The following is a 26,709-nucleotide window of genomic DNA, read 5'->3' as shown; positions in this document are numbered from 1 at the left end:
TTAAGGTCTGTGTTAACACAGAAGATTTTACACCATGTATTGAAAGGACAGATCAGTCAATCATACAAACAGCCTCACACACAAATTTTCAGTGAAAATCATTTCAAAAGAACTATATTATGTTTCTAACCTGCATCTCAAGTGATTAGATAATTATCTTCTTATCAAAATATAGGGACAAGAGACAAATTTACATGTGGTAGATTCCATCTAGTTATTAGCCTTGTTACCGTGGAAGTTAAAAAAACGAGTTTTGATGAGCAATTAATACTGAAGTTAACATGATTTGGTAATTTTCTTACTTTAAAATCCCCCAGATTTCAAATAGTTTGCCATAATTAATAAATGTATTTGTAGATCAGCTTACACACATGGCATCGTCCAGTTTTTCATTTAGTTTTAGAACAAACTTATGTTACTTCAGTTTTATGCATGACTGTGTCTTTCTCAAGTTTGTTAAATTGCAAGTTTTGTGTCTGCTTTTATAAAATGGTATTTTTTAAAAGCGTAAACGAGGTTTAACAAATTAGAGTATGTGACATTGTTTCACATTCTAGGCCAGAATAAATATTTATGTCACTGTAATTTGGAATATATTGCAGTTACTGTCTGACAGTAAATTAAAGGTAGAATGGCACTATTATCCTCAGTTGTTTAGGAGGAAATAAGTGAGTGAAAAGATCAACAAAACCACAAATAATAATAATAACTAAAGTCATTTTTAGATAAAAAGATTAAATGCATTTTAACCCCTTTAAAACAAAAAAAACAAAAAAAAAAGCACAAATACTTTTACACTTGAAGCAAATAATATTCCAGGAAAAGTGAGCACCCTGCAGCGGTGCTGTGTCCTGCAGGTGTCTTATCATTGTTCTTTCACACCACTGGACCCACGTCAGAGCACAGCAGCATCTGACGCATTCCCACTCTAGATTTAACTCAGAAAGCATTTCACTAAGTTCCCCTGGTTATGACTCAACTAGGATTGCACCTGAAAATTAAATAAAAACATGTAATCAAGTTTTTTCCAAATGACAACTTCATTTTAGAGAACAGCTCAGGAAAAAGTTTAGCTGAATGAAGTCCCATTGAACACTATTGTAGTTTTAAACTGTACAGAAAAAAAATTAGATGAGTGCTGTCCATGGTGCTGATTAGGCTCTTAACATTTTATGAATATTTTAAAAATAGATGTAAAAGTTTATATTTTAACCCTGCAGATTGTTGAGCCTCTACATGAACCTCTGTGGGGGATGATTTTACAAAATGGTTCACCCCTGGCAGACAGACCTTCATGTTGTTTACCTACACTTGGCCTGTTGTTTGATTAAGTGTATTATTCTTATTCTTTAGTGCTCAGTCTTACAGCGATAGCATAAAGACGGTACATCTCTTCAAAAGTATTCATGCTTCTCGAATGTTTTTATATATTTTGCAATAAACATGACTTCTCTGAATTTTCAAATGATAATCTCAAAATTATGTCATGGATACTTTGCATCCAGTCACCCTGGAATCACCTTCTGCTGCAATCACAGCTGCAAGCCTGGTGGTATGTCTGCACCACCTTTGGAAATGAGGAGGATGAAATCGTTGTTCACCTTTTGTAAATAGTTCAAGCTCAGTCATTTTGGATGGAAACATTCTGTGAACATCAATTGTAAAATCTTTCCACAGAGCCTCCGTTGTCTGGATTCTGATTTTGGTCATTTTAACACATTAATATGGTTTGATTTGAATTACTATAAACTATTCTCATTCGATATGTTCAATATTTACCTCCTTTCATCTACCGATCATCTTTAACTTTTTTTTCCTATTTCTGCTGGAGACAAGCCTCTCCACAGTATGATGCTGCCACTACTATGGGGCCATTACGGTCAGATATGCTTGTCTTTGACGCCCATGCGAAAATTTTGATGACATCTGACCAAAGTAAATGAGTCTTCTTGTGGTTTTATTTCAGTAATGGCTTTCCTTTTATCATTCTTCCGTTGAGGCCAGATCTGTGGATTGTGATGAATGTTTGTTCTGTTTGTAGATCTCAGAGGCGCCTTCAGAGCTACCATTGGTGTCTTGGTTGCCTATTCGATTATTGCTCGCTCTACCCGGCCTGTCAGTTCAGGCGGACGGTCTTGACAGTTTTGCAATTGTGTCAAACTTTTTCCATTTTCAGAATATGGATTGAAGAATGCCCCATGATATGTTCAAAGCTTGAAATAATGTTTCAAAACCTCATCCTGCTTTGAACATCTCCACAACTTTCTCTCAAACTCTCTAGCATGTTTCTTGGTCTTTATAAATCTGTTTGGTCTCTAATCAACTCCTAAACTACCACTGAAATGAACACAGATTCAGTGAAGGCTGTTGGCTACCCCAAATATCATCTACGGATACCAAAAGAAGGAGTAAATACAAATACACATGTGTACAAAAAAAACAAAAAAAAAAATCAACTCATCCTTTTTCTTCTGCTATACAATAATGGTCTATCTCATATAAAATCCTAATAAAATGAAGTTTGTGGTTACAACATAAAAAAATTTGGTGAAAGTTCAAGGGATATGAATACTTTCACAAGGCAACGTAAATGAAGAATTTGCCATGTGCTTTCTATTTACCATGTCTGTGTGTGACTACTGCCTGAATAATTTATTGGCTCATTTAAGAGAAATTTATTTCAGGAAGCTTTTAACTGGACAGGAGACAAAAGGAGAATTCTCTGATGGTGAACAAACAGCTTGATGTCTGCGGTGGTCTGCAGTGCAGCGACCGCAGATCTCTGGGTGGGTCCCTGAGTGGATAGGGAGGGTCCTGCCTGGCTTTCATCCTATCGATCAGACCGTATCGGAATCATCTGATAGCTAATCGATAAGCTACACTTCCTCTCTGCGAGCAGGAAGAAGAGAGAATCATGGCTTTCATGAGAGGTGCACCTTGATCCTTTGACCCCAGACTCAACTCGCCCTCTCCCCCCTCCACACCACATCATTTCCTAGTTTCTCCCTCTTCATTTCCCCTGTCCCTTTATCGCTCTCTCCCGTAATAACACAGCCTGCTCAACAGTATAATAACCGAAAGTCAGTGTAAACCAAATAACCAATATACTCTGAAATGTTATTTTAATTTGTTGGATTTACAGCTGATTTTTTTCTCTCCCTTCACTGGGTTTATTTCAATTTAGGCAGTAATTGTTTACGACACACCATTTCATTTTCCATTATTGTTTTTATTTCTTCTTGTGATTAATTCCACCTTTCAGAGAATAATTATGAGAGGATTGATTTGATTATGCCTTTGTTCTGCTCCTATTGGCTCCATTGACTGAAGGAATGCCATGTTGCCATTTCAAGCGGATATATTTAATGATCACAATCAATGTTAAAGCTCTCTCCGGACTCAACTAACCCAATAAATATCTGCCAAGAGGAACTTTACCATCTTACTACAGTAGGCAATAAAATCTTACTCTCTGCTCTCCCACCTCCCTTGCGCTGTCTTTTCATCTTGTCCTTCTGAAGATGGCTCCAGGATTGAAATTGTTGATCAATTTTCATAAAGTATCGCTGGATGTGAGTCAATGAAAATATTGTTTTCTTTCAATATCTAACTATGTGCTTTGCTTGCAGATTTTTTTTTATTTTTATTATTATTATTTGGAGTGCAAGACTATAATGTAATTCAAGCATCTCCATGGACCTACTTTGGAATTGATTAGCACAGTTTAATAATAATGAAAAAAAGTTATCTATATTGCAGATTTTTTTTTTAGATTACTAAAATGCAAGAAAACAGAAAGCTTTTTTTTTTTCACCGTTTATTTTCTCCTCTGTTAAAAACACTCGAAAAGCCTTAAAATAAATATTTCATTTTATTGCTATAACATAATTTGACACTGAAAAGTCCAGTTTTTAATTTGAGTATGTTCCTTCTGTGTAGGCATATAAATTTATTTTTAAGAAAATCACCAGTTCAACCATTTCTTTTACTCTCAGCAGTCTCTTTAAAATAAATAAAAGTAGAGCTCCTTTTAAATTTCTGTTTTTTAAAGTTGATCTTATTGATCAAAGTTTTATATTTAGGGACGTGTAAAATCTGCTGCAAGAGGTGGACGAGTCATTGTGACCACCATTGCATGTTTTTGTTATGTAGGTTTTCTAGTAACAGGATCATTTACTTCCTCTCTTTGACTCTTTTTAAAAAAAAACAGTTAAATTAATATGAAAGATTTCTGTTAAGCACACACACACATATGTTGACCCACTGTAACTATTAGCAAGAAATGCATGAAAATGCATTTCAGAGAAAACGAAATCCCCACAACATAGTAGGTTGGTAAACATCAGTGTTCACATATTTGACTTTGGTTTTTAGCTATAATTTCACCTGGGAATTAAGAGTTGGATTTTTCCATATTTCTTAATGTGAAATTATGGGATAATAAAAGATTATTTAATTTTTTTTGTACATATTTACCAAAATTGGCTGTTCTGCATGTATTTATGCTAAATATGTACTATTTCTCCTTTTTCTGAAAATCTAGCAAATTTACTTATTCACTCACTTCTTAAACAAGAAATCACAAAAGTGATGTGTGGTAAAGTGGATGTTTTTATTCCCTACCTTGCCTCAGTCTCTCATTTGGTCATTTATAAGTGGCTTTAGAAGCAGTATTTGAATCCAGATTCCTGGCATGCACTGATTTCCAATCAAATGCACTTATTTTCCCCTGTAGATCTGCTTGTGCAATCTATAACTTTCTGTTTTTTTCTTTATTGAAGTCCCAACACAGTGCCTTTGAGGAAATACTTCCAGCTCCAAATCCCCAGTGCGTCCTCACTACAAGACAGCGTGACCTTGTAAACCCTGAGTTATTTTACTCACCTATTGTGTGAGGATAGAAAGAAAAGGTAAGAGAAAGGGGCGAAGAGAAGGACTGGGGGAGGCAGAGAAAGGGGGGAAAGAGCCCCTGCCTGTCACAGCTTTCAAACACAAAGAAAAATGAGCACTTGGGCTGAAGTACAATTATTAGCCCCTGTCTACAGATTCATCACACCATAGAGAGGCAGGAGGGAGCGAGGGCGGAGTGGAGCAATAGGCTGAGTGGAGAAACACTGGAAAAAGAACTGTGTGGGTAACAGCAAAGCTGTGCAGATGAAAAAGACAATGAGGAGGCAAGAAAAGTGCAAGCAAATAGAAACGGGGGCTGTTACACTGTAAATGCAAAATGAAGTATGCAAAGCTGCTGGGGAGCTGCGAGAGTAGAAGGGAAGGGAGATTTTTGGGAAATAAAGGAAGAAGAAAGAACACGGTAGAGGCAGAAGAAGGTAAATGAAATAAGAGGATTTGTCAGACCAGTGGTTGGTGGCAGTAATAAAGCCTGCTAATCTGAGGGGAAATGCTTGACTGCTCACACACTGACTCTCTTGACGCCACACTTTACCACCAGGCCAGGCCAAGGTCACACACACACCCACGCACACACGCGGTCATCCCAATCCAAACACACACATACAAAAGTGGAGCAAAGAGGTGCATCTTACATACGGCTTCGAATCGGGTGTGTTTTTGTGTGATTCTAAACTTTGTACAATCACTTCACCCATTGCTGCAACTCACTTCTTCTGTTCGCCTCACTATGTTTTTTTTTTCTCTCTCTCTGTCACTCATCATCTTCACAAAACTCCCCATGCAGCCATGTTGATTTTGAAATCTCATTTTTCTCCGTTTCTTAACTGGCTCCGCGGTGCAGATCAATACCTATCAAAACTATTACATAAATACATCTGTCATGAGCAAGATAGCAGAGCAGGGACGCGGTGTTTCTTGCCGAAGCCGTCGTCGGGCGAAAGGAGGGTTTCAGTGCACGCTCTCAGAGGACAATAAGTGTTATTTTGTGTGACCAGGTGTGGCAGGAGCTGCAAAAGGTTGTTATTGAGCCTTGGTAAATGACCCGTAACCTGCTATACCACACACTAAGCCTCCAACTGCAGCTTTGTTACTGTGTCACTTCCTGTGTTCATACAGCTTCCATGTGTGCTTTTTCTCAGACTTTACATATCTAATAGGAAAACTTCAAAAAGGTAAAAAAAAAATTTTATTTTTAATTTCTAAGAGACATCTACACAACAAATGGGATCACAAAATCTTAATCAACATCTGCTTGAATAAGGATTTTTTGATGCTATTTTTTGTACGCTGTTATATTTCATTTGAGTTCTGCTTGCCAGCAACATCTGGCCGTTTGAACAGACTTTCCCAGTTTGTTAGGCTCACACCTGATCCTATTAGTGACAAAGAAGCTAAACCGAAAGTGATGAAGACAACATGACGATGAAAAAGGGGAATCAATACCAGCATTACAATACTCAAAAATGATAGTTAATAATAATAATAATAATAATAATAATAATAATAATAATAATAATAATAATAATAATAATAATAATAATAATAATAATAATAATAATAATTAATAATAATAATTTCATGTTTTCCTAATACCATCCTTGAGTGTTTTTTTTTATTGCAGAAGATTTCTTTTATATTATAAAATAGTTTAAACAATGGAAAAAGGTTTATTTTCTTACAAAATGCCATCTATCATGATAAATGGTTATTCCAGTGCACGCAAACAGATAAACAAGACATGAGATGTGAAGGATTTTTTTAGACATGAAACAACAAGACCAACAAGTATAGAAAACAATTAGTTTGACCTCATGAGTTTAGACTTCTTCATCAGTCTTTTTTGTCATCAGACAGTCTTCATCAATATTTCCACTGTGTATTTCTGAGAGTTTCAATGTTTGACTTCAGGGTTTTTATACTCCTTTTCCATCCAGTTCCAAGTTATTTTCTAAAGAGTTATTTTTAGTGCTTTCAGCTACAACTATTTAACTCTGAGCTTTCAATCAGTCAGGAAGAAAAGTGACTCTACCTGAATGAGAGTTGTGTAGACATAACAGACAACAAATCAGATTTGGATTTTCAAGAAAAAAATTTAAATTTCATTACAGTTTCCTGAATACAATCTGTGAAAACACAGTTTTTTTCTTTATCGCCAACAAAAAGATACCCAAAGTACTATTAGATGACAATATGGCTTCTGAAGAGCTTCCAGAGAAGCACCTCTAAGATCCTGTGTGACATTTTTACAGGATTCTTTTTAACCTATTTAACCAGCTGTAGATTATTTTCATGCCTGACATTTCCACTTTTGTCCCTCAAATGTCCATTTTCCTAATTTTTTACAATTTGCTGTTAATGCCAATGACTAATAAAGCAGCAATATCCAAAGAAAAACTATGAAAGAGCTTTAGAAAGCTTTAGAAATGTTGATTAAAAAGCTTGGCTAACAGTTTTATTCTTCTCAGGGTTGATTACAAACGGGTCATAGAAAGCCCATGGGTAGAGAGAAGGCTCAGTTGTGACTCATGAAGTTAGTTGTTTGATGAGTTTAAGAAGTCAGGTCTGTTGCTTTCATGAAACTAATCATTATTTAAGGTAAATTTTACAGTTCATCATCTGTTGGGACTGAGTATTTTGAATACCTTCTTTCAAGATGTTAATGTTTAGCTATGATTTCAAAGTATCAAAGGCAAAACCGACAGAAACTGTTGTGTTCCTTTGCATCTGTCTCTTCTGGAGATAAGTTTTTCTTTTTGTTTTTTTACTCTCCAGAATTTGATTTTTTCCTCTCATCATCCTTTGGCATTTTTCACACCTTTCTTTTTACCGACAACGCTGATTAATGGTGCGATACAGATTTACATGTCATGCTGAAATAGCACAATAACCTGCACGCAGATAATCACCTCATTGAGAAACACTCTGGCCTCTCTCCATTCACAATTACTATTGTGTATTTTATCATAAAACCAGTCTCCAACAATGCGCCTAATGGGCTTATTGGCAGCCGACCAGAACCTGCTTGTAAATAATTCTGATGTTGTTTGGGTCTAATAAATTACACTCATATATGCAAACACAGTAAAATCATAACAATTTCCAAATGTGTGCATGGGCAGAGGTGGGGTGGTGAAAGGCGAAGAGATTTATGCTGCTTGCAGTCGGCCGGCTTCATCACTCACTCAGCCATCTTCAACTTTTTTTTATTTTTTTTATTTGTTTAATTTCCAAATGCGATTGCTCCACCACTCCCCCTCTTCTAGCTGATAAATGCAAAGGATCATGGGTAGAGTGGAGCAAGATTAATACACATAATTTTTTTTAACTGGACAATCATACCCAGCCCCCATAGCCCTCTTAAAATTAATAATAAAAAAGTAATGCGGTTAGAGTGCTCAGAGGAGTAAAAGCCATTTCTGCCGGAACATGATGTAACCAACCGCGGCTATGTAAACTGATATAAGGCAGCATTTTCTTACTGTTTGGATTTGAAAGCCTTTTCATCAAATAAAAAGATATAATAAATTAAAGTGCTGGTTTAAGAGTAACAAAAGTGGTGTATGTGTCATAGTGTATGAAAACAAATTCAAATAACATTACTTGTAAAACGTAATCTGTTATTAATAACTATATTACGAAAAAGAGCCGTAAGGATGATGCGTTACACCTTTTACAGGGATCACAACAATTATTTTCTTACATACGAGAATAAGAAAATTCACAATTTTGGTACGTTTTCAAACTGCAACTATGATTAGAACAACAGAAAAACTTTAGACTCTGCATGAAGTAGGCTCCAGAAAATGCTAATAAACAGCCTTCGTCCTGCAGCATCTGAATCCCTGATCCTTTATATCATATTGCATGTTGAAATAAACTTTATCTTCTGTTTCTCCTTTACAGAAAACAATGTTTTAGTTGTCATGCCTGAAAATACATATTTTCTATGTATTTATCAGGATTTTAGGCATAAAAAAAAATCAATACAAAATCAATTATTAATTTCTTTCTTTAAAAATTCAATAATTAAACGAGGACCTCTTTATTTAACAGCATCGTCCCCAAGCAACACTGACATGTTTCTGTATAACTGCATTTGAAATAAAGCTACAGAATGGATCTTATTCTGACATAGAGCCTGAACTCTTTTTAAAAAATATTATACAGCTACAACTGTAAGAAAGTGCATTTATTTCCTTAAGCCATGTTAGCGCTAACTGATAAACTTGGTTTTTTTTTCATAAGTTTATTGAATAAACTTATTTAATAATTATTATTTAGTCATTTGACGGAGAGAACCTCATGACCTCTTTAAGTTCACATGCACACACACCTACATGCAAATAGTGAGACATTTAAAATTAAATCTAAAACTAAAGTCTAATAAATTTTACTTTTGTCCTGCAAACGCCATACCTATTATTTCTACAAGTTTATTAGTGGGATACCTAATATTCTACTTTTGAAATTATTGATCAATATATGTGCTTCCTTTTGTGTTGTTGTTTTTTTTCTCTTTCTTACATTTTAAGACTTTAAAAAGCTTTGGTTTTTAGAAACTGACAAACAGCATTTTTGGAAAAGGAAGGTGGATTAAAACTGACAATTATAATTAAAATAATAATGTAGTCAATCTTGTGGTGCAGCCTGGGGAGGAATATATTGGCACCTTTGGAAGAATAAAAATGTACATTGATGCGAATTGCCACAGTGTGTACGTTATAAATGGGGGTAGAAGAGTCACCTCTCAAAAACACACTCACATACCTACGAGATTAATTGCAAGCGCCGTGAATCACTGTGCAATTAATTAACTCATCCCCAGTAATGAGTGTGCGTGTGCGTGAGTGTGTGTGTGTCACCCAGACAGTCCCTCCATCTCTTCACCTCTCGGCCTGTCCCCTCTCTAATTGCTTCCCTCTCTATTAAAATGCAGTCTGTTGTGACATCACTCAACCCTCCGATAGAGCAAGGCCAGTGTGCTGGACAAGCCACACACACACACACACCCACCCACACACACACATGCACACACTTTTCACAGAGCACAAACTGGGTGGGTTTAAAGGAAGATGTGAGACGCTGGGAGAAAACTATAAAGATTTGCCTCCTTGAAAGTCAGTCAGAGCGAGTGGAGTGCCAGCAGAGAACAGCGCCGCGCTGAGAAAAATGAAACGCTGATGGCCCACAGGGTGCTTTAAATCCATCGAATCATTCCAGAAAGCTACTGAGCCACTTTCACATCCGATAACTCCCTGTGCTTACACAGGTTTGCTTGTGTCATAACCCTGGTGAGTCATTGACAGAACAGAAGGAAAACTGTTTGGGTTTTTGTCATCGTTGCTTGATTTAATTTGTGGATTATGTTTGCAGGTTGCAAACTTCATGAAGAATTTCATCAACATCTAATAATTTCAGTACGTAATGTCTCATCAGTAGACAGGATATTGACATAATCACTCCGAATGACGTCTGACATAACTTTAGAAAATATTTGTTTCTCGTAAATAGGAGAAACAAAGACGTTTTTAAGCCTTGATGTGCAGAAGAAGTTGTAGTTCCACGTTGGGGTTGGTTTAAAATGATTTAAAAAGTTTGTCAGATTTAAAACTTTCTTTGTGTTAGTTACAAAAGAAATTTCAACAATAAAGAAAAAACTTTCAGGTAAAAAAAAAACAAACAAACAAACAAACAAAAACAACTTGGTTTGTTGTAGTTTGAAGGAAAAAAAAGTTTTATCTTGAAAAAAATTAAGAGAAATTGCAACTCCTTAAATATTGACATTAACTCACCAAACATATTTTGTTCTTGCTGTTTCTTACCTATTGATTTTTAAAAAAAATGATGTGTAAAATATCTTAAAATCATTTATGTATGATCTTTATTCATGTTCAGACAAATCCTATCTTTAATTTACAGGCATTTACAGTAGATTTAATAAATAGTGAGCTCCTTAAAGATTTTTAGATGTTGATTTTTTTCCCCTCATACTTAAATGCTCCACATCATCTATTGACTTAATGCAAAAGACATAATGTGTTTAAATAAAAAATATATATATGTTTTTTAAATAATGATATATCATTAAGGGGGAAGATAATGATCCAAACCAAGCAGAAAAAGGAAATTTTCTTAAGAACTATTTGCATCACCCTTGCTTTCTACAACTTATGTCAAATCTCAGTGATAACAGTATTTCACATCACTGTCTGATCTTTTTTTTTTTTTTATTCAGCCACATTGGAGGGATTTTGAGCAGGAAGAAACAGTTTCAGTCACAGCATCTAAAGCGGATATGTATGTACTTATTTATTTATCTTGTTACTTTATAATGATCAGTGTGTCTAGAAAGTTAAAATTAGTAAGCAATGTTTTCCTTCTCCCTGGGGAATAAATATATTGTGACAAATGGGGCCATTTTTCTCTGCATCTCCTCAGACTAGGAAAGACAAGAGAAACTGTTTTCATGCCAGGGCAGGAGAAGGATGCAAGAAAACAGCTGCTGGAGTGAACCTGACCACTTTTAGAGTCAGACGATTGTTCAAAAATTTACAATAGAAACTGTGACAAATGTGCTGGGTGAGTTCCCATGTAGTGTGAGGTTAACGTGCAGCGAGGAGAGAAAATCTGAAGCTCATTTTATCTTTGCACTTTGATCCTCCAGTTTTCTTAGGTTCAAAAAGCAAACTTGCACTGCTTTACATGGATACATTCTGTTTGGAAAAATCTGTGATAAATAAATATTAAGGTCTAGAATAAAATTGTTTCAAACTCAGTTACTTTTGACGTATCAACCTTGAATCTATATTTTATGAAGAAGAGGATATTGACTTTATTTCAGCTGCGTTGTTGCTGAAAGTTACCATGCGAGGAGCAGTTTTTGTAACATGCATTATAATATTCTAGAGTATATTAAGAATTGCTTGACCAGATTTGTGTGAGGATGACAATGAAAAACATGACAATAACTCAGAACTCAGCCTAATGCCTGGCGTTCTGTCCCCGCTCCCTTTCTCTCATTGTCTCCCTCAGAGCTAATCTGATTGGTGAATAAATCATGCTGACATCAGCGTGGATGGAAGTTGGTCTACTCCTCGGTGAGGTGAGAGCAGCGGCGTGCTCCTCGGCGATCACGAGGACAGTGGATAACAAATCTCTCTTTTATCATTCCCTGACTTTCCCTGACATTTAAAAAGCTATTAACACCACTGAGATTCACCCTCGTGTACATTTCATATGGAAGCACGTCCCCCTCGACACACAGATGTGCTCGCTTGCTGCTCAGTCACAGGGTTTTTACGCTCTCGTGTGTGTGTGTGTGTGTGTGTGTGGGAATAATCTCAGTGATAATGCAAGCCCAAATGACCCCACCAGAGCAGTGAATTATACCTTAATAAGATTTTCACACCTGCCCCTGTTCTGTGAGATTAAAGGAAAGAGATTCAGCACACCGCTGCTGATACACTGACATTTTGGGACACTGATCTCCCCCATCAAGATGCAGAACGTCCCTCTCTGCTCCTTCCAGCGTTGTAACAAACGAACACCAAGCGTGTGTTGTCTTGGAGTGACCGCCTCAGTAAATGGTAATTATCCACCAATTCATTCATATGTACAGGCTATACACTGTAAACACCACCAGCACAATAGCATTTACTGCTGAGCACTGTATTAATTTACGGCCCATTATTGTAAAGCCCACTGTTACAATGCGAGGGAGCATTTATTGTAATCAGAAGAATGATAGAGAGTGGAAACACTGCTAATGTATGTAATGTACCCACAACCAGTCCGCCTGACAAAACTGAACACTGGCTAATGCAGCAAATGACATATGGCCACAGTGTTTGTTGTTAGCATTTATTAGCCGCGAACGGGGCCCCGATCATGAAGTGGCTCCTGGCTAATTATGCTTTACTGTGTCTGTGTGGAAAACCAAAAAAGAGAACACAGTGGTCACTGTTTGATCAGCAGGACATTAAATGAAACTGAAACTGAGCCTGTGGTTCAGCTGCAGCGTGAGTCACGCCTGGCAGCGGTTCACCACAGATGCAGATAATTTGTTCACACTGCGTTCTAAAAGTATTTAGGTACCTTGAACTTCTTCCAGTTTAGCCAAGTTATAGGCACACACTTCACTTTATTTTATTGGAATTTTAATGTGACAGATAAAGTAGGGCGTAATTGTGCAGTGGAAGAAGAGCGATATGTGGCATTTAAAGGTTTAAAACAATGTGAAAAGTAAGGAATTAATTTGTAATAACCTCTTTGGTTAACACCTTTGAAAAATCACGGTTTAATCTATTTATAGGTACAGATCATTTGGCGTATGCCTCTACCAGCTTTGCACATCTAGAGTTAGAAGTTCTTTGCAAAACACGTCAAGCTCAGTGAGATAGGATGGAGAATGTCAAATGTAGCAATTTAAGTCTTAGCACATTTTCACGTAGAACTAAGATTCTAATAGGCCATGACAAAACACATGATTATCCTTTAAACTAAAGGATTCAGCTGTTTTTCAAGAGGTGTTTTCTTACTTGTAAAACCTCTTCACATCTTACACATGGTTTTTTTCAAATAAAGTTCTGAAAAACACATATTACTTTCTTTCTTTTTTAAATTTATGGTGCAGTTTGTGTTCTTCTGTCAGTCACATAAAATTCCTCAAAAATTAATTTTGAGGTTGTAATGCGACAACATACAAAAACTTCTGCACTGTAAATGCATGTTATGTGCAGATGGTCGAAGAAAGTTGATGATTATAGATTGAATGTTGTTTTTTTTTTACAGTGGCTGTAGATCTCGTGTTCCTTTGGCATATTGAGAAGACAGAAGACACGTTGGCATAGAAGAAGTGATTTTAACTCCTGGTTAAAAACTTCAAGTAGGAGTGAAATAAGTGGTGAATTCGAAGATTAAAAGGGAGAACATAACATAATGGGAGCAAAAGTGGATTGTAAAGTTTAGAAAACATCTCCAACATGAGAAAAAGTAAGGCTAGATGCCCCATCTGTAAAAGACAATCCTGAGGCAGTGAATTCTTTATTCTACATGTGCGTATATGCTCCTCATGCAGTGTTGCAAAATGCATGATTTGTTTCTTAACTGCAGGCTAAGAGCACATTCTGGAAAGAGCAGCTGGATTTTGGATAAGTATTGAGTGAATGACAGGAGGAGGAGGTGCAGAAGAAGGAAAGGATCCAAACAAATCATCTTCCACGAAGGTCTGCTGAGCAGAAGATATTACGCTGACAGGGTCTGACGAGCTCTGAGCTGCAATCTTAAAGCTGCAGGCCAAGCAGCCTGCAACTCCAGATAGTAGGTGTTTCTGCTCACATCTGTTTTCATCATGCGTGAGAAAGTTTGGCATTTATTCAAATCTCTGTTATTAGAGTTTCCGCTCACGCTGAGAGGCGACTGCGTTTATCTTCTCTTATGAACATAATGAGCTCAAAGATCGAGGATGCTTCCCTCGAGTGATGCTTGTTTATGATTCCTTCCCCACTTGACTTTGGCTTTGTCTATCATCCCTCCTGTGTTTGTCATTTTGTATTCAGTGTGTTGTTATACAGTAGTGTCTGTCCTCTCTTTCAGGGCAGGGTAATACTCTGGGTCTCACCCCGTGTCCATCACTCTGCCTGCTTCAAGTCAAGCAGACCCGCAGGACAACTTCCCACAAGAGAGAAACAAATGAATGGTGGGATGTTGAAAAGAAAAAAAGAAGAAGCACAAGAGCACCGTTTCAGTCAAATACCCGGTAATAAATTCAAAATGATATCTTGCGATATTTGTAGAGGAGGGAGAGTCAAGCATTACAACAGAACAATTGTAAACCACCATAGGAGCAAAGTGAGAGATCAGTTCAGAGATGGGAAGAGACCCAATGAGTTATAGGTAAGGCAAACTGAGTGAGATGCTGAACAGAAGAGTAGCGAGACAGACAAGATGAGTTATAGAAGTGGAGAAAGATGGACCTTTCACACATGGAGACTGTCGGGTGATTTAGGGTGAAAGGACACAGAGACAAGTCCTGCTGCGAGAGGTGATAGACCGAAAGAGGAGTAACAGATTCCCCGCCGCACAACGACGCTGGCTCTGTCTGCTCCGGTGCATCCGAACCGCTTCTTTCCCCCTTTATCTTATCTACACCAGCATTCATGCGCCACATGTTATGTAGACAAGCACAGCACAACTGCACATCAGGGCCAGATAAAGACTCATTCAGGTGACGGTAGTAAGCAGGTGTTCTCTGTCGGGTTGAAAGGATAAGGTTCACATAGAGCAACTATATGAAAGAATACCAAACGTAAAACAAAGTAACAAAAAAACTACTATTCACCAACCCAGTTACAATTAGTCAGTGTATAAATTGTGTCTCACACACAGTCAAACCAACCCAAGAAACTTTTTATGAAGTTACCAGAAGCACTAAAAGGTTGTTCTGATACCTAAGAAAACTGATCTGATCATGAATCACAAATTGAAGGAAATAAACAAGTGTTGCAAGTAAAAAAAAAAAAAAGTCACTTTGACTGTAAACTGTATTTCTTATTTGGTCATTCACCTTTAATATTTTTGGAATCTGTTAAATCAGTTGAAACTGGAGCATTTACAATGCAGTCAAACTCAAAGATGGGCACAGAGTGTCTTTATTTCAAAGAAACATTCAGCTGAAATAATTTTAGTTTTCATAGTTTTATTTTACAGTGAGTGGGGTATTATGCTCTACAGCAACATCTTTGGTGTGTGAAATACTTTGAGGGAATAAGAAACCAGGATTAATATCGCACTAAGTTGTTTTCACTCCCCTGTGCAATTAGCAAAGAATAACCCTGGTTCTGGGCGGCTCTGACCAGTTTCCATGTTTGCAGGATTATAAAGTTTTTGTTCTCTGTTTCAGTTGAAGACATTCCTATACAGAATAACTGTATAGTATCGTTATGTAAAACCTCTTGGAATAAACATTGTCATATAATGGAGTCACATGATCTCATTGCAGTGTATTATGTTATAAATTATTGACTGTATTTAAATTATTTGTTCAAAACAAATTCAAAATGTGCTGAAGGTGGTTGTAGACTGACACGTAGTTGGTAAGAAACATCCAAGGGCACATTTCTCTTATTTGTATAAAAGGTGTTGGGTAAAAAAATAAAAAAAAGAAGAGAAAAACTGGTGGATGAAATGGCTGACATCTAAATATTACTCACTCCTTCTTAAGGTTTCAACATAAATAAACTTAATCATCTACCTTACATGAACTCAGATGTGTCTAAATCAGTGTAGAAGACACGTCCTGACATGGCTAAAATATTATCTCTGAGTTCTGGTTCCCCACACATTGTAGATATTTATCTACTTCTACTTTGTGGGTCAGAATATGTTGAGCAATCAAAGTGGTTGGTGTGTTTTCTAGCAGCCAGCAACTTGTCTAATTCTGCACTAAAATATTTCCCTTCCAAGAGCTTCTGCCATTGTTGCGTGCACAAGTTCATATAGTGATCATTTTTTTTAATGTGACAGGGCAAAGGAAACAGACAGAAAAGAGTTGATAAAAACCATGTGATCAGATCTCACACATCAGTGATTTAACCAGATTTTATTCCTAACAGAGAGGATGCAGAGGGCCCAAAATAATCCTGAAATGGTTCATTAAACCTCATCCTTAGGTAAACAAAGTGATGAACAAAAAAAAAATCTTTGCTGTGAATAATTTTACATGAACTAATAAGTACAATTATGTCCCAAATTATTTATGCTCATATAAAATGTAGGTCCAAAATAATCTTGGTTCTATCAACATGTTTACTCTGAATGAAAGCATTATTAATGTTTTCCAGAGTGGAGGTATAGATTAGGGTGATGGCAAAAAAAGGTTTTTCAACCTCAATTATATGAAACTCATCACCAAAGATGAATGATCTAAAAGTGGAATCACTAAAAAACTATGAAAGTGAGAAGAGTTTCATTGCTATTATTCCAATACTTAGCTTTGACTGATTTACTGAGAAGGATGTAAATAATTTTCTACTCGTACTTTTTTTTCACATTGTTTTATTATCTTTAGTGAGATACCTGCCTCATTTCCTGCCGGAAACCAACGAGTTGGTTCAGATTAATTTCCCCGTGTGTGTTTGTGTGTGTTGTGGCAGCTGCAGGTATTTGTATGGCAGCTTCGTCGTGTCTGCATTTTGGCGGTGTGAGGCGGTCACTAATCTGTCTGACCTTCTGCCTCATTTGCATGCACCGCCCCTCCCGTGACTGAGGGATGCCATGACCTTTATTAGCTAATTAAGAAACATAACAGAAATAAACCTGACAGGGAGGGAATGGACATACACACAAACACAGAAGAAGACATGAGCACACACTCACAGCATGGTCTCTGGCAGAATGAGGATGGCAAGAAAAGCTTGAAGGGTGCTGGGGGAGGGAGGGGGAGCGGGGGATATTCCGGTCTGGAAGAGTAAGAGTAGACACAAATTTGGGATTCATCAAATCACAACTGCAACTGCTGGAGATTCCCTGCAATGTTTTCGATAGCAGAATGTACGCCAACCATTCACCAGACACATGCAACTCTACAGAGCAAAGAGTTGTCATCATTACATTTGCCAGCAGACATTCAAGCATTACAGTACAATAGAGGGAGTTTCTCTTAATCACATACTGAGCTCCTCTAAATCTTTGTGTGCTGGAATAAGAGAAGTAAATCTCTCCCTGTCTGCTCCCACTTAAGTGTAGTCGTCCTCTTGTTCTCTCCTCCCTCTTCCACTAAGGACTCATAATAAGCTGTTGGACCCCTCAGGCTACAAGAGGATGTGCGCGCGCGCGTGCGTGTTCTTCCACACCACAAACAGATAGACAGCAGCAGCAAAAATGAGAGTTTAAAAAGGAAAGCCATAATGAAACCTGGAACAGCTTGCTTAAAAACACACACACACACACACACACACACACACACGCACACGCACACACACACACACACACACACACAGACACGCACACTGAAGAGTTTGCAACAGTGACATCGAAGTACAAAATGTCAAGAAGCTCACAACCTGGCAGGAAGTTGTCTTTTTACAGCCTCCTGGTGTTTAGTGTGTGTAACCTGCAGAACGAGCAGATTACCATCTGACATCCACTGTTTTGAAGTCTGGCTGGATTACGCAATCGGCTCGTCACACAAACCTGCAGATACGATGGAAACGCATGCACAAATACAATTAAGGCTGACACTTGTGAGAGTCACGGCTGACATACTTATGTGAGCTTTTTCTTTGCATTTACAGAAAAGTTTTAGAATTTACAAATGATTGTGACGGTTGAACGGAGCTTCACAAGACCTTTCGTAACAGACCTAATTTTTCAACCAGACAAAGAATTAACTGATGCATCCAACAGCAAATTATTGGTCTCCAAAACGCCCACAATCTGTTTTCAGTCTGACTTTAGAGATGAATCAAAGAAGGTGAGAGAAGATCAGAGGGCGAATGAGAGAAATTGAAAACATTAAATGGATATGTGAAAAGGAAAAAAAAAAAAATACAACTGAAAAGAGATTGAAGGGTACAACCTCTGAGTGCTACAGTGTGTCAGTCTGTCTGTGTCACCATGACAGGCCTGCAACAGTGGGCGAGCCCCGAACAGCTTCGTCCACAGTGCTGCACACAGGGGCTTCACACGATGACAGACAGAGCCAAGGGCTGTCCTGTCCACCGCAAATCACAGCCTGTCGGCCGGCTTCTCTGCTCGTGTTTTTAACCACCTACATGCACAACCAAAACATGCTCATGTTGGGTAAGTGTTCATGTGACGGCTTGTGCGAGAGTTTGGGAAAAATGAACAAACTCTAAGAAAGAGAAATCAAAAAGGATCTGAAGTTTTTCTTCTGAACACAGAGAACCTGTTTCTGCTGTAAAATAACAAATACTCATTTTTAAAATATTCATGTTTCTGTTTTGTGGTGTAATCACTGTAGTAAATTAAATCTCAAAGTTAAAACCTATTCTTATCTATTATTATTTATAAAGTGTCCAATTATGTTTTTAATCCTTCAGTGTGCATTTAATATTATGGAGTATATACTCTATGTATGCATTGATTTAAAAGAAACTTCCAGTTAAAATGAAACAAACCTAAAATATTTGCTTCCTTCAATACAAAGAAGTTAAAATAAGACCTGTCTTCAATGTGAGCGTAGTTCAAACAGTGCAACAACAGTCGCATCCACTAAAGGGTTTTTACTTTCACCAAAGATGTTGGAAACAAGAGGAGGAGGATGAAAGTTGTGCAAAGGTCTCTTAGTCATAAAGAAACTAACCAACGTTTGCTGTGGCTTGAATTTATTATCAGTTTCAGAGAAATCGTCTTCTATTCTGACTGTACAGCATCCGTCATCCAGAGGAAAAAGATGTGTTAATCTGCCCCTAAAGTGACCTTTTTTTTATCACTATTATTATTATTATTTTTAAGAAAGGTTTTAAAATTTAAGCTACCAAGTGTATTGATAGAATTGTGCTAAAACTGAAGCGTGTTCCAAACACATCTGTGATTTTAATGTAACCCAAAATAAAATGTACAGAGAAAGGACATATAAAAATAAAAAGATATATAACAAAGATTTTTTTTTAATCTTTGTTATAGGAATAAGTAATTTCCTTTCAAATTACTTATTTACAATGGAAAAACAAAGGAAGATGTAATAATAATTAACAAACAAGAAAAAATTGGTTTCCTTTCAAAAGGTTTGTCCTCACATCTTCACCTCTGTGCTGTGAGTTTTATCTTCGGTTCTGAACCGACTTCCTCTGCCTTTCTGTTTGTGTGTTTGTTTGTTTGTTTGTATTGGCCTCTCTGCATCTGAAGTGTCACTTTCAAGGCTGTTGTTTTACCCTCCCAACATCCAAGTAAACACTGCTACAAAAAGCTCTGAAGAGCTTTGGGCCGCTGTGATCAATCAGGGGAAAAACAACACAAAGATCAGGCTTTTTCTGCTCCATAAAACAGCCTTTAGACTTTAGAGCACCAGCAGCTATTCAGTGCCTTGGATGTTGATTTTATGTTTTTTATTTATCTTTCTCAATTTTTCTTCCTCTATGGTTCTAAACATAGAAAGAGGAAAATAGCCGCTGAATGGCACAACATGATTTGTTTTACAGTAAAATCACAGTCAAAACAACAAAAAACAAAAACAAACCACAGCTGAAATTTAACACAATAATGAAAGCACACTCTGTCTTAGACTTTAGATACTCAAACATTTTGTGTTATTTAAGAGGTAAACAAGAATATTCTCCCTAAATGTTTTCTTAATTCCATGTTTTACAAGCTAACATTAATTTTCATAAACAGAATCAAATGAAGTAAAAAGTTTATTTAAAATTGAATAGGATTATATTCATATTTGAATGGTTTGTCATTTGTTCATAAATATTTTTTGTGTAAAACAACAGCAGCCCTATAAATAATAATAAAAAATACATATAAGACATAAATTAAGAAGGTTTTATGCTCTGACACCCATTTATTTCTGAAGGACTCTCTGACTTCACACGAACGTCTCCAAAGTCTTCAGTAAACTAGAATCTCATATGTGTTATTAATCTTTCAAAGTCAGTTTTCAGGAGACTCGGCATGTAACATTTTCTGGTTGGTCCAATTTCTTGTTTATAAGTACTTAAAAAGTATTTACAAACTTAAAGTACTTTTCTTCCTCATGGTTTTTTATCTCCTTGCTTTGAAGATAATCAATTTTACCGGTGTGCTGTGCTTCCAGTAGGCATGACTATTGCAGTGTTTCTTTTACTGATTTCTACTGTAAATGGAGCAAAGAGTGAAAGATACCAACATTATTCATGACAAATCAGATTGATAAGATCACAATATCCATCTGGGTTCCACAGTAGATTTCACTGAATCATTACGCTGCACTAAGTGATGATTTCAAAATCTCTTTGCGTGCTTTAGATCTTACACAAGATCCTTAAATTCCAGTCATCAGAATAATTAGATTCAGTGTTTAAAATTTTTTTTAATGGCTTGAGAAAGTCGGGGCTAGGATCTGAAACAGCTGCAGAAAAAAAGCCCTTTACTCAAACTGTGGACATCCATAATGTTTGCTTTACTTATAGGCTATAATGCTGTATAAATATTTGATGATTTCCTATAGTAGCAGGTCCTAAATGGTTAAAGGAGTGCAGCATTACTTTGAGGCTGAAGATCAAGGAGAACCTCCAGTCATGCTTTCTCACATGCACAGGATCATATATGGCTAGAATACACATTAATAGCACCAATATACACACACACACACACACACACACACACACTTGCAACACACACACTCTCATGCACTATATAGGATGCAGACTCTTTTTCTGTCTTCCTGTGTCTGTGCAGCGTTCGGTTTCACTCCCTCAATGCTTCGTTTGCAGATGTTGATCATGTCCCGCTGAGTTTGCAGAGAAGAGACAGATTCTTTACATCTTTGAGACCACCACTGCTACTCTCACACTGCAGCTTGTTACTGTTTGACGTAAACTGCAGAAAAGCTTTGACTCTCTGCGGAATGCTGCAAACATTAGAAAGCCTCTGTGAGGTTATGATAATGCACTAAAAGGCAAGATGAAACTTCTTTTCCTGAAGCTTTAACTCCTCCTCGGTTGCTTTCTAGAAAACATTGTTAAAGGCCGCCGAGATCACACTGTTTCTGTTTAGAGTCCAGAGTTCAGCATTGTCAGACAATATTTTAAAGATTAAAACTTTTCATGGCTACCCCTTCTTTGACCCTAATTTTAATGTGTGCAGATTTTTTTTCATTTAGAAAGCCTGAAATGTCGCCTAGTGTGAAATATTAAAGTGATCAAGCCAGTAAAGGTAGATAAAGAGTGCTTTTCTCCCTGTGAGGCACATGCAGATGGAGGCTGATGTATGATTTTAACCTTTGCTATTTTAACCTCTGTCTATGCCATCTCCTTTACACACACACACACACACACGCACACACACACGCACACACGCCCGCACATAAGCATCGCATACTAATCATATTGATCCACCTTTACAAAGACAGCTCCGTTGATCCCTCCCCCGGTCAAAATCAGTTTTAGTCGGCAGGAAATTGTCAGCAAAGTCGAACTGTATCATATGTGTCAGTAATTTTTTATTTTTTTTCCCCGTCTCTGCTTGTGAGCAAGCCTGCCACGGGTGCAGCTTGTTTTTGCACAAATTAATTTGATAAATGAGTGAGTCGGCGAGTGTTTTCCTTCATTTAGATTGCTTGTCAATGGCAATGTTTGTTTATTTTTTTATTTTTTTAAGACAAATTGGCTTCTTGGTTGCTACGCCGCTCCTCTCTTTGTCAGCTTTAGTGAGAAAAGAAGAGCAGCTGGAGGATGAGCAAGGAGGCAAAGTATAAAAACAAATTGGCACAGAGGGATAAAGTGAGATATCAAAAGAGTGCATGGTAAGGGATGATTGAAATAGACTATCGGATATGCTGCGGTCTCTGAGGTCAGGGTCTATATCACTCTCTGCTTCAGAAAGTGCCACCAAAACAAGAAGCATCAGCCAGCCAACCAATCTGGGCTGCAGCATTGTTCACTATTTGCTGGGAGAAAAAAAAAACACATCTCTTCTTCTTACACACACACTAACACAATCACTTCTCACTGTTCATATCTGGAGAGAGAATAGAGCATGTTCCTTATTGTCCCCTTAGTGGTGATGTGGGGGTGTGTGTTAGGCCTTGATTGTTACTGGTTTACATAAGGGTATTAAACTCTAGCATTGCACTATCTATCTGAGCCAGGCAGATATATTTGTGTTGTGGCTCCTTTATGCATTTGTTATTTCCAAAGAGGATTGGGATGCACCAGTGGAGGAGAGGATAGATAGCCTGCTGATATTACCCTCTTCCTCTCTCCCACTTCCTCTTTTTGTTTTCTTTCTGAAAACCAAACTCTCGCCCAGTTTTGAATGTGCGTGCACGTTATTATCTATGAGTGGTTGTTTGTGTATTGCCTCAAGAAACAAAAGAGGATAATTAATTAAAGAGGAGTGCACTTTGCCGCCTTTGTCCTGTTCAACAACTCTAATAGTAATGAGCGTAGAACAATTTAGTGATGAAATTATGGACGTATTAACGATCTGTAGATGTGTTCAATTTAACCATTAAATACACGCAGATGGAACTGTTTCTATAGTGTGTACAAGTCAAATCAAGTAAAATTTTATTTTCATAGAGGCTATTGTTCTGAAAACAGAAGAAAAATCTACTGTAACTGTAAGCAGGTAACATTACCTTAAAAAAGATCAACTAAATCAGATCTGCTTCAGCAATAAAAGTCAACGTGTGAGCATAGGAGCATGTCAACAAATATTACTATTTTCATTTCAAATCCTTTGTATAGTAATTATTTAAATCATGAACTCTTAAAGTTGTTGTTAATTTTGTCATGCTTTGTACTTTTAGATACAGAAGCAAAAATCTAAATATTCTATAAAATATTGGTGCAACAGATTGTTTCAAATATACATTTGAAGCAAAAGCAGCTTAACAGGAAATGTAAATAACCGATGGGTTGCCGGTTCAAACCCCTCAGTCTGCATCAGTCATTGTGCCTTTGGGCAAGACGCTTCTTCTGCCACCTGCTGTTGGTACACAGGGGCCCTTCTGGCCAGTGCACTCTTTAGAGCACTCTAAAGAGTGAAATGCACAGCGGTGACCGCAAAAATTTGAGGTGTGCAGATTTTTGTTTTTTACAGAATTCACCAAATATTTCTACCAAATGCAATTTTTGACTTTTAGTAGTTCTTGATTTTTTTTTTCCCTTGAAAAATTTTTTATTTGTCATCTTGACTATTAACTATAATTAATGTATACAGTCAGTTTGAAGGCCAACAAAACTGAAAGTGACAAATTTGTACTGAACAACTATTGGAAACAACAAAGAAGGGTGCTATAAGCATGAAAACATGATGAGCTAAAATTACCTGGCAGCTTTTTAAAGACTTTTGCTTTTAAAACATCACTTCTACATTGTTGTTCTTTTCTTAAATCCAGGATCTGAAGCCCAAATGCTTTCTGATTTGCACCTTTAACGTGCACATTTCTCAAAGGATGGCTGTTAGATGGAGAATTCCCCAATCTGCATGTGTCTGTGAGCTTCTGAGCATCAGGCAGGAGAGGTTAAATCAAAGCGGAGTCAATAACTTCATCCCTCCCAGTCGGTGTGCCGCGCTGTGCTGCTGGGAACGCCTGCAGCTTCCATCTCTTGTTTGTGAAAGAGGAGGACAGGATGGGGGTTCATCACTTTCACAAACACTAAAGGAGAGGAAAGAGTGGAGCTGCTAATACAGAGGATGATCTAAGTGTCTGGCATGCTCACCGAGAGATGCACATTTATCTCCACACGCTGCCCGACAGAAAGGCTTCCTCACTGTGTCAGAGAATGATAATGAGCTAGATTCTCTTTTCTCCCAACCTGAGAGCCCTAGTCCAGTCATGGCCACAGCCCCGGCTAAATCAATATCATCATCCATAATCTTTATTGTGGGATAAAACACAGCATAAATCAGCTCAAATCCTTTCAAACATCCCTCTCTTTAGCAGCCTCCAATTTCACGCAGCACTCTCCTGGGCCAGCACGGCTTTCTTTTTAGAGCAGAGAGAGGTTGTCTTCCAGCGTCTCGGCTCTCTGCAGGACCTGTCCATGCATATATCACTTATCTGTTTAGTGGTTTCTTTTGTGGTTTGTCATCTGCAGATGTGAAAGGGAAGCCGAGGTAAAAATGCAGCTGTTGGACAATGTTTCGCTGTTAAACCTTTGAGGGAAAAGTGAATTCCACAGAAATGTGATTGTTTGAGTGTGAGCGTGCATCCACTGGATTTGTGTGTGTGTTTCTTTTTTCTTCTTCTTTGAAAGTGAGTAATGAGGTTTGGGAAGAAAGCTTAGCCAAATCCTCTCATCAATCTTCGCTCTTTCAATGCCAAATCAGCGGGCTAATTCGATACCCAATCGGAGGGCTAATAACGTCCAGCTGAGAGGGGAAGCAAAGAGAACTCGGACCATGGAGCTTGGGGAATAACTAGCAGGAAAAAAGTAAGAGGAAAACATGTTATTGTTTTTTTTTAAAGATGCTTCATATATGTTTTTATTAACTTCAAATTGAAGCCTTGTTCAATGAGAATACCAAACCTGTTTAACATTTTAGACACAAACTGACTTCCTGTCACTAATTTTCTCATCCCGAGCTCTGAAGAGTCTGTGCACGGATCTGCAGGAGTAACCCAGTCATTGTAGTGTCACAAATCCCGTCTTCCTGACATGCACTGAATAAACTGTCACCGGCGTTATATAGTGTCTCCATAAAGCCTACCATCAAACAGTTACTACCTCCATGGCTTCAGTCCGCTGCGCCAACATCACAAACAAATCACCCTGTGGTGCCTTCGAGTGTTTGGAGGTTAGCGTGTGTTGCATGCAGGGGATACTAAAACATAGAGCGCACACATGGCTTCTCTGATATGATTACACGTCTTGTGACCCTCATGTTGTTTTGCTCATTTGAGATCAATTGTGACCCCTTCACTCTCAGTCCAGCAAAAAGCTTTCCAGCATGCATCAAGCTGCAAATTCAGATTCCTCCACTATCTTTTTCTACTCTGTGCTAAGCCTTTTCAGTGTTGCTTGTGTTCATTCTTTAGGTGTACATCGCAGGTCAATCACTCAGACAGAAATGCAGAATTTTGCAGGCTTGAATTTCTTTTTGTTTGCATTATTTATTGTTTTGGGTGCAGATCTGATTCACAAATAAATGGCACATATGACTGTTTTTCAGTGAGCACTCTCCTCATGAAAGTAGAGCTCAGTCCACTTACAATGATTTCAAATATGAACTGATACAATGTGGATTTTTGCAGCTGGGTACGGAGGCGATTGTGAAATGACGCGGGAGGCAACGAAAGAAACAAATTTCCGCAGGCCGTCTGAAATGTAACAACCTCGCAGAACGTTTAATGAACAGTGGGGGAGCATGTGCAGAGGAAATTCCCTTTAATCTTCTTCATGGCGACATCATCTTTTATTGGTTGGACAAAGTGAATCTCAGCCTCTAACCTCACTCTCATAGAAATGACAATTGATTTGCAGGTTATTTCCTGCTTCCTGTGAGCTAATTGAAATAAAGTGGGATGGTAGACTCGGCCGCTGCAGCATCTATCAATATTGCAACTGCACTGTACGAAGCGCAGCCTTAAGCAGCCCTGCAGAGTGTTTGTTCCATTCCTTGGGTCTTTGCTAAGTGCTCTGTTCCTACACCTTAAACATTTTCATATTTCATTACACTACAACCACAATTTTTAAAGTTTTTTTTTTTTTTTTTTTTTTTTTTACAGGGATTTCATCTGGCAGGCTGACACGAAGCAGTGCTTCTTACATGGTAAGTGCAGCGTCAGGTGTTTCGGGTTACGTCTCTGCTAGTTTAGTACATTTACACCCTGAAATCTTTTGTCTAGAAAGTAATTAAAACTCAGACTGGACGGAAAGAGTCTGTGAATATCAATATTCACAAGCATATTGATATGCCTGACTTGACTTGGATTTGACTAAATCCAAGTCAAATTTAGCTGACTTGGATTTAGGTCTAGACTTTGACTAGGCCATTCTACAACTTGTAAATGCTTTAATCTCATTCTAGCTTCTTCAAGAAGGTCCTCTAAGACATCATCTCCCTCCAGGGATCCTTCTGTTCATCTCTATTCCTCTCTCTGTCAACCATGACGAGCTACGCCCA

At 37.7% G+C, this 26,709-nt stretch overlaps 1 protein-coding gene across 1 annotated transcript in view; it reads right to left on the bottom strand.

Annotated features, from left to right (window-relative positions):
- LOC122835268 (transcription factor Maf) overlaps positions 1–26,709 on the bottom strand; it is a 48,050-nt gene that overhangs the window by 341 nt on the left and 21,000 nt on the right. The window lies entirely within an intron of this gene.

This window comes from Gambusia affinis, linkage group LG08 (assembly GCF_019740435.1).
Source record: "Gambusia affinis linkage group LG08, SWU_Gaff_1.0, whole genome shotgun sequence".
NCBI classification, from domain to species: domain Eukaryota; kingdom Metazoa; phylum Chordata; class Actinopteri; order Cyprinodontiformes; family Poeciliidae; genus Gambusia; species Gambusia affinis.
The sequence above is the reverse complement of the archived record's forward strand: the minus strand, read 5'-3'. Positions and strand labels throughout refer to the sequence as shown.